This window comes from Pseudophryne corroboree, unplaced genomic scaffold (assembly GCF_028390025.1).
Source record: "Pseudophryne corroboree isolate aPseCor3 unplaced genomic scaffold, aPseCor3.hap2 scaffold_121, whole genome shotgun sequence".
Classification (NCBI taxonomy): Eukaryota; Metazoa; Chordata; class Amphibia; order Anura; family Myobatrachidae; genus Pseudophryne; species Pseudophryne corroboree.
Genome location: NW_026967835.1, coordinates 1,207,724 through 1,221,027, shown reverse-complemented (window position 1 = coordinate 1,221,027; position 13,304 = coordinate 1,207,724). Strand labels below are relative to the sequence as shown.

Below are 13,304 nucleotides of genomic sequence, written 5' to 3'. Positions count from 1 at the left end.
ATTTCTTACAGCAGCTTGGCACTGTAACAGCTCCAGAGCTGCTCTGTAAGGCAAGTAAAAGGGTGTGTAGTTTGCATTGTGCATTGGAAGGCACAAAGTAAGCAGACAGGAGGAGAAGTCAGGATAGTGCACAAGGGTATAAAAGGGAGGGGCTCAAGAAAAAAGAAGTGGAAACAGACAGCAAACTAGGCTGGAGAGAGACCTGAGACAAAGAGATCTGAATTATACGAGAGCCGACCAGGGGAAACACAAATTATGCAGTCAAGTTTCCCACATTTGGGGAAATCGCAGGGGCAGCACACCCAGAGTGCAATGGGTGAGCCTTGCCCTGGGAGAAGCACCTTCATGATCATAGTATCTCACCTGGCAGGTAAGTAGGAGTTGGGCTTGAGCTGGGGAGGGTCGCTGCTCGGGCACCCCCCTGTCAAGTGAAGGAGATCCAACTGAGGCAGCACAAGGGAACTCTCGAAAGAAGAACAAGGCTAGAGGAAGATCTGAAACAAAGAAATCTGACTTTTACCAGAGCTGACCAGAGGAAAACACAAACACAGTCCCCCACTACCACAAATAATGCAGTCGAGTTACCCACATTTGGGGAAATCACAGGGGTCAGCATACCCAGAATGCAATGAATGAACCTCACCCTGGGAGAATAATCTTCATGACCATGGTATCTCCTATGCAAAATAAGTATGATTTGGGATAGGGCTGGGGAGGGCCGCTGCTCAGGCACATCTCTGTCAAGTAAAGGAGATTCAACTGAGGCAGCACAAGGGAACTCCAGCATCCTCTACAGACTAAGAGAAAAGGATTTACCGGTAGGTATTAAAATCCTATTTTCTCATACGACCTAGAGGATGCTGGGGTCACATTAAGAACCATGGGGTTATACCAAAGCTCTTGAACGGGTGGAAGAGTGCGTACGACTCTGCAGCACCGAATGACCCAACTTGAGGTTATCATCGGCAAGGATGCAGTGGCGTTAATGTTTCCTGGTGTCAACCTGTATTATTTCAGTAGATATTGAAATGAGGATGCATCTTGCTGCCTTTCCAATGAAGCAAGTTTAATTTAGTAATAGGTGAAAAACCATCCCTACAAAGATGTTAATCAGATACTTGGCTTTGTGGACACTTTTCAGAGAACAAATTTGTTAGCATAAAAATAAAGCCAGAAAATGAAGAGCTGTTTAATCACTCAATTGGATTTTTTTGCCAGCATATTTCTTTTTCTCTGCAAACCACTGCTAAATTGTGCTTCCTAGCTGTTTTTATAAAATCACTGAATCAAATCTAACTCTGATTACATCAGAGAAGGCCAGGTACCCTACACCATAACAGGGGTTTTTGAAATTTTGACTTGTCTACTTAAAGATCACCAAAATCTGATAACAAGGTCAATTACATCCCTGGGTGGGATTGAACCACCAACCCTTTGGTTAATAACCAATCACACTAACCAATTGCGCCACAGAGACACTTTGCAAAAGTACATACTGACAAAGGCTAATAAGCATTAATCTAGAACGATTCCTAGAAACATTTTAAAAAGTCAATAATGTGGAGAGTTTTTGTATGATGTTTCTTCCATCAACCAATGAAGAAACACATTGGTACTTTCCCATGATGAGTGAGTGCTTCAGGATCTCTTGCACTTACATGTGCAGCAGAGTACTGTAATGGAAGCATGCTGGGTCCATAACCCAGAGGTAGGCAGATTGAAACTATCCTCTGCTATATGCATTTTTTTTTTTGTTAATTAAAGTAATCCAAAACAGGGATTGATATTTTTTCTCTTTTATTTTTACTTAAAGTACAATAACTTTTACCATTTTAATATGTTTTAATAGTATATTGACAGTATTGTTTTCTTTCAAAAATCCACTTAATTTTCTTTACCCGATTATTAAAATGGTAATTGACAAAAACAAACTACATTGTCACCAGAAGAGCAATACAAAATGTACAAGTGATATATTAAAATCATCTTTCCAGCTTGAATTTCAATGATGCATTGGGGCAACGATTTTGTGAGAAACATCTTCACCCTTAAATAAAGATTTTCTTAATTCCTTACCTGTGTGCTAATTAGATATCACCTTGTTTTCACATTAAACAGACTTCCACATGAGAAAGCAGCAAGGATGCAGTGGCGTTAATGTTTCCTGGTGTCAACCTGTATTATTTCAGTAGATATTGAAATGAGGATGCATCTTGCTGCCTTTCCAATGAAGCAAGTTTAATTTAGTAATAGGTGAAAAACCATCCCTACAAAGATGTTAATCCGATACTTGGCTTTGTGGACACTTTTCAGAGAACAAATTTGTTAGCATAAAAATAAAGCCAGAAAATGAAGAGCTGTTTAATCACTCAATTGGATTTTTCTGCCAGCATATTTCATTTTCTCTGCAACCCACTGCTAAATTGTGCTTCCTAGCTGTTTTTTGATAAAATCACTTAATCAAATCTAACTCTGATTACATCAGAGTAGGCCAGGTACCCTACACCATAAGAGGGGGTTTGAAATTTTGACTTGTCTACTTAAAGATCACCAAAATCTGATGACAAGGTCAATAACATCCCTGGGTGGGATTGAACCACCAACCCTTTGGTTAATAACCAAACACACTAACCGATTGCACCACAGAGACACTTTGCAAAAGTACATACTGACAAAGGCTAATAAGCATTCATCTAGAACGTTTCCTAGAAAACTTTAAAAAGTCAATAATCTGGAGAGATTTTGTAAGATGTTTCTTCCATCAACCAATGAAGAAACGCATTGGTACTTTCCCATGATGAGTGAGTGCTTCAGGATCTCTTGCACTTACATGTGCAGCAGAGTACTGCCATGGAAGCATGCTGGGCCCATAACCCAGAGGTAGGCAGATTGAAACTATCCTCTGCTATATGCATTTTTTTTTGTTAATTAAAGTAATCCAAAACTGGGATTGATATTTTTGCTCTTTTATTTTTACTTAAAGTACAATAACTTTTACCATTTTAATTTGTTTTAATAGTATATTGACAGTATTGTTTTCTTTCAAAAATCCACTTAATTTTCTTTACCCTATTATTAAAATGGTAATTGACAAAAACAAACTACATTGTCACCAGAAGAGCAATACAAAATGTACAAGTGATATATTAAAATCATCTTTCCAGCTTGAATTTCAATGATGCATTGGGGCAACGATTTTGTGAGAAACATCTTCACCCTTAAATAAAGATTTTCTTAATTCCTTACCTGTGTGCTAATTAGATATCACCTTGTTTTCACATTAAACAGACTTCCACATGAGAAAGCAGCAAGGATGCAGTGGCGTTAATGTTTCCTGGTGTCAACCTGTATTATTTCAGTAGATATTGAAATGAGGATGCATCTTGCTGCCTTTCCAATGAAGCAAGTTTAATTTAGTAATAGGTGAAAAACCATCCCTACAAAGATGTTAATCCGATACTTGGCTTTGTGGACACTTTTCAGAGAACAAATTTGTTAGCATAAAAATAAAGCCAGAAAATGAAGAGCTGTTTAATCACTCAATTGGATTTTTCTGCCAGCATATTTCATTTTCTCTGCAACCCACTGCTAAATTGTGCTTCCTAGCTGTTTTTTGATAAAATCACTTAATCAAATCTAACTCTGATTACATCAGAGTAGGCCAGGTACCCTACACCATAAGAGGGGGTTTGAAATTTTGACTTGTCTACTTAAAGATCACCAAAATCTGATGACAAGGTCAATAACATCCCTGGGTGGGATTGAACCACCAACCCTTTGGTTAATAACCAAACACACTAACCGATTGCACCACAGAGACACTTTGCAAAAGTACATACTGACAAAGGCTAATAAGCATTCATCTAGAACGTTTCCTAGAAAACTTTAAAAAGTCAATAATCTGGAGAGATTTTGTAAGATGTTTCTTCCATCAACCAATGAAGAAACGCATTGGTACTTTCCCATGATGAGTGAGTGCTTCAGGATCTCTTGCACTTACATGTGCAGCAGAGTACTGCCATGGAAGCATGCTGGGCCCATAACCCAGAGGTAGGCAGATTGAAACTATCCTCTGCTATATGCATTTTTTTTTGTTAATTAAAGTAATCCAAAACTGGGATTGATATTTTTGCTCTTTTATTTTTACTTAAAGTACAATAACTTTTACCATTTTAATTTGTTTTAATAGTATATTGACAGTATTGTTTTCTTTCAAAAATCCACTTAATTTTCTTTACCCTATTATTAAAATGGTAATTGACAAAAACAAACTACATTGTCACCAGAAGAGCAATACAAAATGTACAAGTGATATATTAAAATCATCTTTCCAGCTTGAATTTCAATGATGCATTGGGGCAACGATTTTGTGAGAAACATCTTCACCCTTAAATAAAGATTTTCTTAATTCCTTACCTGTGTGCTAATTAGATATCACCTTGTTTTCACATTAAACAGACTTCCACATGAGAAAGCAGCAAGGATGCAGTGGCGTTAATGTTTCCTGGTGTCAACCTGTATTATTTCAGTAGATATTGAAATGAGGATGCATCTTGCTGCCTTTCCAATGAAGCAAGTTTAATTTAGTAATAGGTGAAAAACCATCCCTACAAAGATGTTAATCAGATACTTGGCTTTGTGGACACTTTTCAGAGAACAAATTTGTTAGCATAAAAATAAAGCCAGAAAATGAAGAGCTGTTTAATCACTCAATTGGATTTTTTTGCCAGCATATTTCTTTTTCTCTGCAAACCACTGCTAAATTGTGCTTCCTAGCTGTTTTTATAAAATCACTGAATCAAATCTAACTCTGATTACATCAGAGAAGGCCAGGTACCCTACACCATAACAGGGGTTTTTGAAATTTTGACTTGTCTACTTAAAGATCACCAAAATCTGATAACAAGGTCAATTACGTCCCTGGGTGGGATTGAACCACCAACCTTTTGGTTAATAGCCGTACACACTAACTGATTGCGCCACAGCGACACTTTGCAAAAGTACATACTGACAAAGGCTAATAAGCATTCATCTAGAACGTTTCCTAGAAAAACTTTAAATAGTCAATAATCTGGAGAGTTTTTGTAAGATGTTTCTTCCATCAACCAATGAAGAAACACATTGGTACTTTCCCATGATGAGTGAGTGCTTCAGGATCTCTTGCAATTACATGTGCAGCAGAGTACTGTAATGGAAGCTCGCTGGGTCCATAACCCAGAGGTAGGCAGATTGAAACTATCCTCTGCTATATGCATTTTTTTTTGTTAATTAAAGTAAACCAAAACTGGGATTGATATTTTTGCTCTTTTATTTTTACTTAAAGTACAATAACTTTTACCATTTTAATTTGTTTTTATAGTATATTGACAGTATTGTTTTCTTTCAAAAATCCACTTAATTTTCTTTACCCGATTATTAAAATGGTAATTGACAAAAACAAACTACATTGTCACCAGAAGAGCAATACAAAATGTACAAGTGATATATTAAAATCATCTTTCCAGCTTGGATTTCAATGATGCATTGGGGCAACGATTTTGTGAGAAACATCTTCACCCTTAAATAAAGATTTTCTTAATTCCTTACCTGTGTGCTAATTAGATATCACCTTGTTTTCACATTAAACAGACTTCCACATGAGAAAACAGCAAAGATGCAGTGGCGTTAATGTTTCATGGTGTCAACCTGTATTATTTCCGTAGATATTGAAATGAGGATGCATCTTGCTGCCTTTCCAATGAAGCAAGTTTAATTTAGTAATAGGTGAAAAACCATCCCTACAAAGATGTTAATCAGATACTTGGCTTTGTGGACACTTTTCAGAGAACAAATTTGTTATCATAAAAATAAAGCCAGAAAATGAAGAGCTGTTTAATCACTCAATTGTATTTTTCTGCCAGCATTTTTCTTTTTCTCTGCAACCCACTGCTAAATTGTGCTTCCTAGCTGTTTTTTTATAAAATCACTTAATCAAATCTAACTCTGATTACATCAGAGAAGGCCAGGTACCCTACACCATAAGAGGGGGTTTGTAATTTTGACTTGTCTACTTAAATATCACCAAAATCTAATCACAAGGTCAATTACGTCCCTGGGTGGGATTGAACCACCAACCTTTTGATTAATAGCTGAACACACTAACCGATTGCGCCACAGAGACACTTTGCAAAAAGAATATACTGACAAAGACTAATAAGCATTCATCTAGAACGTTTCCTAGAAAAACTTTAAAAAGTCAATAATCTGGAGAGTTTTTGTAAGATGTTTCTTCCAGCAACCAATGAAGAAACACATTGGTACTTTCGCATGATGAGTGAGTGCTTCAGGATCTCTTGCACTTACATGTGCAGCAGAGTACTGCAATGGAAGCATGCTGGGCCCATAACCCAGAGGTAGGCAGATTGAAACTATCCTTTGCTATATGCATTTTTTTTTTTGTTCATTAAAGTAATCCAAAACTGGGATTGATATTTTAGCTTTTATTTTTACTTAAAGTACAATAACTTTTACCATTTTAATTTGTTTTAATAGTATATTGACAGTATTGTTTTCTTTCAAAAATCCACTTAATTTTCTTTACCCTATTATTAAAATGGTAATTGACAAAAACAAACTACATTGTCACCAGAAGAGCAATACAAAATGTACAAGTGATATATTAAAATCATCTTTCCAGCTTGAATTTCAATGATTCATTGGGGCAATGATTTTGTGAGAAACATCTTTACCCTTAAATAAAGATTTTCTTAATTCCTTACCTGTGTGCTAATTAGATATCACCTTGTTTTCACATTAAACAGACTTCCACATGAGAAAGCAGCAAGGATGCAGTGGCGTTAATGTTTCCTGGTGTCAACCTGTATTATTTCAGTAGATATTGAAATGAGGATGCATCTTGCTGCCTTTCCAATGAAGCAAGTTTAATTTAGTAATAGGTGAAAAACCATCCCTACAAATATGTTAATCAGATACTTGGCTTTGTGGACACTTTTCAGAGAACAAATTTGTTATCATAAAAATAAAGCCAGAAAATGAAGAGCTGTTTAATCACTCAATTGTATTTTTCTGCCAGCATTTTTCTTTTTCTCTGCAACCCACTGCTAAATTGTGCTTCCTAGCTGTTTTTTTATAAAATCACTTAATCAAATCTAACTCTGATTACATCAGAGAAGGCCAGGTACCCTACACCATAAGAGGGGGTTTGCAATTTTGACTTGTCTACTTAAATATCACCAAAATCTGATCACAAGGTCAATTACATCCCTGGGTGGGATTGAACCACCAACCTTTTGATTAATAGCTGAACACACTAACCGATTGCGCCACAGAGACACTTTGCAAAAAGAATATACTGACAAAGACTAATAAGCATTCATCTAGAACGTTTCCTAGAAAAACTTTAAAAAGTCAATAATCTGGAGAGTTTTTGTAAGATGTTTCTTCCAGCAACCAATGAAGAAACACATTGGTACTTTTGCATGATGAGTGAGTGCTTCAGGATCTCTTGCACTTACATGTGCAGCAGAGTACTGCAATGGAAGCATGCTGGGCCCATAACCCAGAGGTAGGCAGATTGAAACTATCCTTTGCTATATGCATTTTTTTTTTGTTCATTAAAGTAATCCAAAACTGGGATTGATATTTTAGCTTTTATTTTTACTTAAAGTACAATAACTTTTACCATTTTAATTTGTTTTAATAGTATATTGACAGTATTGTTTTCTTTCAAAAATCCACTTAATTTTCTTTACCCTATTATTAAAATGGTAATTGACAAAAACAAACTACATTATCACCAGAAGAGCAATACAAAATGTACAAGTGATATATTAAAATCATCTTTCCAGCTTGAATTTCAATGATGCATTGGGGCAATGATTTTGTGAGAAACATCTTTACCCTTAAATAAAGATTTTCTTAATTCCTTACCTGTGTGCTAATTAGATATCACCTTGTTTTCACATTAAACAGACTTCCACATGAGAAAGCAGCAAGGATGCAGTGGCGTTAATGTTTCCTGGTGTCAACCTGTATTATTTCAGTAGATATTGAAATGAGGATGCATCTTGCTGCCTTTCCAATGAAGCAAGTTTAATTTAGTAATAGGTGAAAAACCATCCCTACAAATATGTTAATCAGATACTTGGCTTTGTGGACACTTTTCAGAGAACAAATTAGTTAGCATAAAAATAAAGCCAGAAAATGAAGAGCTGTTTAATCACTCAATTGGATTTTTCTGCCAGCATATTTCTTTTTCTCTGCAACCCACTGCTAAATTGTGCTTCCTAGCTGTTTTTATAAAATCACTGAATCAAATCTAACTCTGATTACATCAGAGAAGGCCAGGTACCCTACACCATAACAGGGGGTTTGAAATTTTGACTTGTCTGCTTAAAGATCACCAAAATCTGATAACAAGGTCAATTAAGTCCCTGGGTGGGATTGAACCACCAACCTTTTGGTTAATAGCCTTACACACTAACTGATTGCGCCACAGCGACACTTTGCAAAAGTACTTACTGACAAAGGCTAATAAGCATTCATCTAGAACGATTCCTAGAAACATTTTAAAAAGTCAATAATGTGGAGAGTTTTTGTAAGATGTTTCTTCCATCAACCAATGAAGAAACACATTGGTACTTTCCCATGATGAGTGAGTGCTTCAGGATCTCTTGCACTTACATGTGCAGCAGAGTACTGTAATGGAAGCATGCTGGGTCCATAACCCAGAGGTAGGCAGATTGAAACTATCCTCTGCTATATGCATTTTTTTTTGTTCATTAAAGTAATCCAAAACTGGGATTGATATTTTAGCTTTTATTTTTACTTAAAGTACAATAACTTTTACCATTTTAATTTGTTTTAATAGTATATTGACAGTATTGTTTTCTTTCAAAAATCCAATTAATTTTCTTTACCCGATTATTAAAATGGTAACTGACAAAAACAAACTACATTGTCACCAGAAGAGCAATACAAAATGTACAAGTGATATATTAAAATCATCTTTCCAGCTTGAATTTCAATGATGCATTGGGGCAACGATTTTGTGAGAAACATCTTCACCCTTAAATAAAGATTTTCTTAATTCCTTACCTGTGTGCTAATTAGATATCACCTTGTTTTCACATTAAACAGACTTCCACATGAGAAAGCAGCAAGGATGCAGTGGCGTTAATGTTTCCTGGTGTCAACCTGTATTATTTCAGTAGATATTGAAATGAGGATGCATCTTGCTGCCTTTCCAATGAAGCAAGTTTAATTTAGTAATAGGTGAAAAATCATCCCTACAAAGGTGTTAATCAGAGACTTGGCTTTGTGGACACTTTTCAGAGAACAAATTTGTTAGCATAAAAATAAAGCCAGAAAATGAAGAGCTGTTTAATCACTCAATTGGATTTTTTTGATAGCATATTTCTTTTTCTCTGCAACCCACTGCTAAATTGTGCTTCCTAGCTGTTTTTATAAAATCACTGAATCAAATCTAACTCTGATTACATCAGAGAAGGCCAGGTACCCTACACCATAACAGGGGTTTTCGAAATTTTGACTTGTCTACTTAAAGATCAACAAAATCTGATAACAAGGTCCATTATGTCCCTGGGTGGGATTGAACCACCAACCTTTTGGTTAATAGCTGTACACACTAACTGATTGCGCCACAGCGACACTTTGCAAAAGTACATACTGACAAAGGCTAATAAGCATTCATCTAGAACGTTTCCTATAAAACTTTAAATAGTCAATAATCTGGAGAGTTTTTGTAAGATGTTTCTTCCATCAACCAATGAAGAAACACATTGGTACTTTCCCATGATGAGTGAGTGCTTCAGGATCTCTTGCACTTACATGTGCAGCAGAGTACTGTTATGAAAGCATGCTGGGTCCATAACCCAGAGGTAGGCAGATTGAAACTATCCTCTGCTATATGCATTTTTTTTTTGTTAATTAAAGTAATCCAAAACTGGGATTGATATTTTTGCTCTTTTATTTTTACTTAAAGTACAATAACTTTTACCATTTTAATTTGTTTTAATAGTATATTGACAGTATTGTTTTCTTTCAAAAATCCAATTAATTTTCTTTACCCGATTTTTAAAATGGTAATTGACAAAAACAAACTACATTGTCACCAGAAGAGCAATACAAAATGTACAAGTGATATATTAAAATCATCTTTCCAGCTTGAATTTCAATGATGCATTGGGGCAACGATTTTGTGAGAAACATCTTCACCCTTAAATAAAGATTTTATTAATTCCTTACCTGTGTGCTAATTAGATATCACCTTGTTTTCACATTAAACAGACTTCCACATGAGAAAACAGCAAAGATGCAGTGGCGTTAATGTTTCCTGGTGTCAACCTGTATTATTTCCGTAGATATTGAAATGAGGATGCATCTTGCTGCCTTTCCAATGAAGCAAGTTTAATTTAGTAATAGGTGAAAAACCATCCCTACAAAAATGTTAATCAGATACTTGGCTTTGTGGACACTTTTCAGAGAACAAATTTGTTATCATAAAAATAAAGCCAGAAAATGAAGAGCTGTTTAATCACTCAATTGGATTTTTCTGCCAGCATTTTTCTTTTTCTCTGCAACCCACTGCTAAATTGTGCTTCCTAGCTGTTTTTTTATAAAATCACTTAATCAAATCTAACTCTGATTACATCAGAGAAGGCCAGGTACCCTACACCATAAGAGGGGGTTTGCAATTTTGACTTGTCTACTTAAATATCACCAAAATCTGATCACAAGGTCAATTATGTCCCTGGGTGGGATTGAACCACCAACTTTTTGATTAATAGCTGAACACACTAACCAATTGCGCCACAGAGACACTTTGCAAAAAGTACATACTGACAAAGACTAATAAGCATTCATCTAGAACGTTTCCTAAAAAAACTTTAAAAAGTCAATAATCTGGAGAGTTTTTGTAAGATGTTTCTTCCAGCAACCAACGAAGAAACACATTGGTACTTTCGCATGATGAGTGAGTGCTTCAGGATCTCTTGCACTTACATGTGCAGCAGAGTACTGCAATGGAAGCATGCTGGGCCCATAACCCAGAGGTAGGCAGATTGAAACTATCCTTTGCTATATGCATTTTTTTTGTTCATTAAAGTAATCAAAAACTGGGATTGATATTTTAGCTTTTATTTTTACTTAAAGTACAATAACTTTTACCATTTTAATTTGTTTTAATAGTATATTGACAGTATTGTTTTCTTTCAAAAATCCAATTAATTTTCTTTACCCGATTATTAAAATGGTAATTGACAAAAACAAACTACATTGTCACCAGAAGAGCAATACAAAATGTACAAGTGATATATTAAAATCATCTTTCCAGCTTGAATTTCAATGATGCATTGGGGCAACGATTTTGTGAGAAACATCTTCACCCTTAAATAAAGATTTTCTTAATTCTTTACCTGTGTGCTAATTAGATATCACCTTGTTTTCACATTAAACAGACTTCCACATGAGAAAACAGCAAAGATGCAGTGGTGTTAATGTTTCCTGGTGTCAACCTGTATTATTTCTGTAGATATTGAAATGAGGATGCATCTTGCTGCCTTTTTAATGAAGCAAGTTTAATTTAGTAATAGGTGAAAAACCATCCCTACAAAGATGTTAATCAGATACTTGGCTTTGTGGACACTTTTCAGAGAACAAATTTGTTATCATAAAAATAAAGCCAGAAAATGAAGAGCTGTTTAATCACTCAATTGGATTTTTCTGCCAGCATTTTTCTTTTTCTCTGCAACCCACTGCTAAATTGTGCTTCCTAGCTGTTTTTTTTATAAAATCACTTAATCAAATCTAACTCTGATTACATCAGAGAAGGCCAGGTACCCTACACCATAAGAGAGGGTTTGCAATTTTGACTTGTCTACTTAAATATCACCAAAATCTGATCACAAGGTCAATTACGTCCCTGGGTGGGATTGAACCACCAACCTTTTGATTAATTGCTGAACACACTAACAGATTGCGCCACAGAGACACTTTGCAAAAAGTCCATACTGACAAAGACTAATAAGCATTCATCTAGAACGTTTCCTAGAAAAACTTTAAAAAGTCAATAATCTGGAGAGTTTTTGTAAGATGTTTCTTCCAGCAACCAATGAAGAAACACATTGGTACTTTCGCATGATGAGTGAGTGCTTCAGGATCTCTTGCACTTAAATGTGCAGCAGAGTACTGCAATGGAAGCATGCTGGGCCCATAACCCAGAGGTAGGCAGATTGAAACTATCCTTTGCTATATGCATTTATTTTTGTTCATTAAAGTAATCCAAAACTGGGATTGATATTTTAGCTTTTATTTTTACTTAAAGTACAATAACTTTTACCATTTTAATTTGTTTTAATAGTATATTGACAGTATTGTTTTCTTTCAAAAATCCACTTAATTTTCTTTACCCTATTATTAAAATGGTAATTGACAAAAACAAACTACATTGTCACCAGAAGAGCAATACAAAATGTACAAGTGATACATTAAAATCATCTTTCCAGCTTGAATTTCAATGATGCATTGGGGCAACGATTATGTGAGAAACATCTTCACCCTTAAATAAAGATTTTCTTAATTCCTTACCTGTGTGCTAATTAGATATCACCTTGTTTTCACATTAAACAGACTTCCACATGAGAAAGCAGCAAGGATGCAGTGGCGTTAATGTTTCCTGGTGTCAACCTGTATTATTTCAGTAGATATTGAAATGAGGATGCATCTTGCTGCCTTTCCAATGAAGCAAGTTTAATTTAGTAATAGATGAAAAACCATCCCTACAAATATGTTAATCAGATACTTGGCTTTGTGGACACTTTTCAGAGAACAAATTAGTTAGCATAAAAATAAAGCCAGAAAATGAAGAGCTGTTTAATCACTCAATTGGATTTTTCTGCCAGCATATTTCTTTTTCTCTGCAACCCACTGCTAAATTGTGCTTCCTAGCTGTTTTTATAAAATCACTGAATCAAATCTAACTACATCAGAGAAGGCCAGGTACCCTACACCATAACAGGGGGTTTGAAATTTTGACTTGTCTACTTAAAGATCACCAAAATCTGATAACAAGGTCAATTAAGTCCCTGGGTGGGATTGAACCACCAACCTTTTGGTTAATAGCCTTACACACTAACTGATTGCGCCACAGCGACACTTTGCAAAAGTACATACTGACAAAGGCTAATAAGCATTCATCTAGAACGATTCCTAGAAACATTTTAAAAAGTCAATAATGTGGAGAGTTTTTGTAAGATGTTTCTTCCATCAACCAATGAAGAAACACA

General features: G+C 35.4%; 2 non-coding genes across 2 annotated transcripts; both read right to left on the bottom strand.

The window, feature by feature from the left end:
* Window positions 1-215: 215 nt before the first annotated feature.
* LOC134992398 (U1 spliceosomal RNA) lies at window positions 216-378 on the bottom strand. Its single transcript, XR_010196571.1, has one exon. It is a non-coding gene; the product is annotated as a U1 spliceosomal RNA (small nuclear RNA).
* A 152-nt stretch (window positions 379-530) lies between these two features.
* LOC134992254 (U1 spliceosomal RNA) lies at window positions 531-694 on the bottom strand. The gene has a single exon (XR_010196438.1). It is a non-coding gene; the product is annotated as a U1 spliceosomal RNA (small nuclear RNA).
* Window positions 695-13,304: the final 12,610 nt, after the last annotated feature.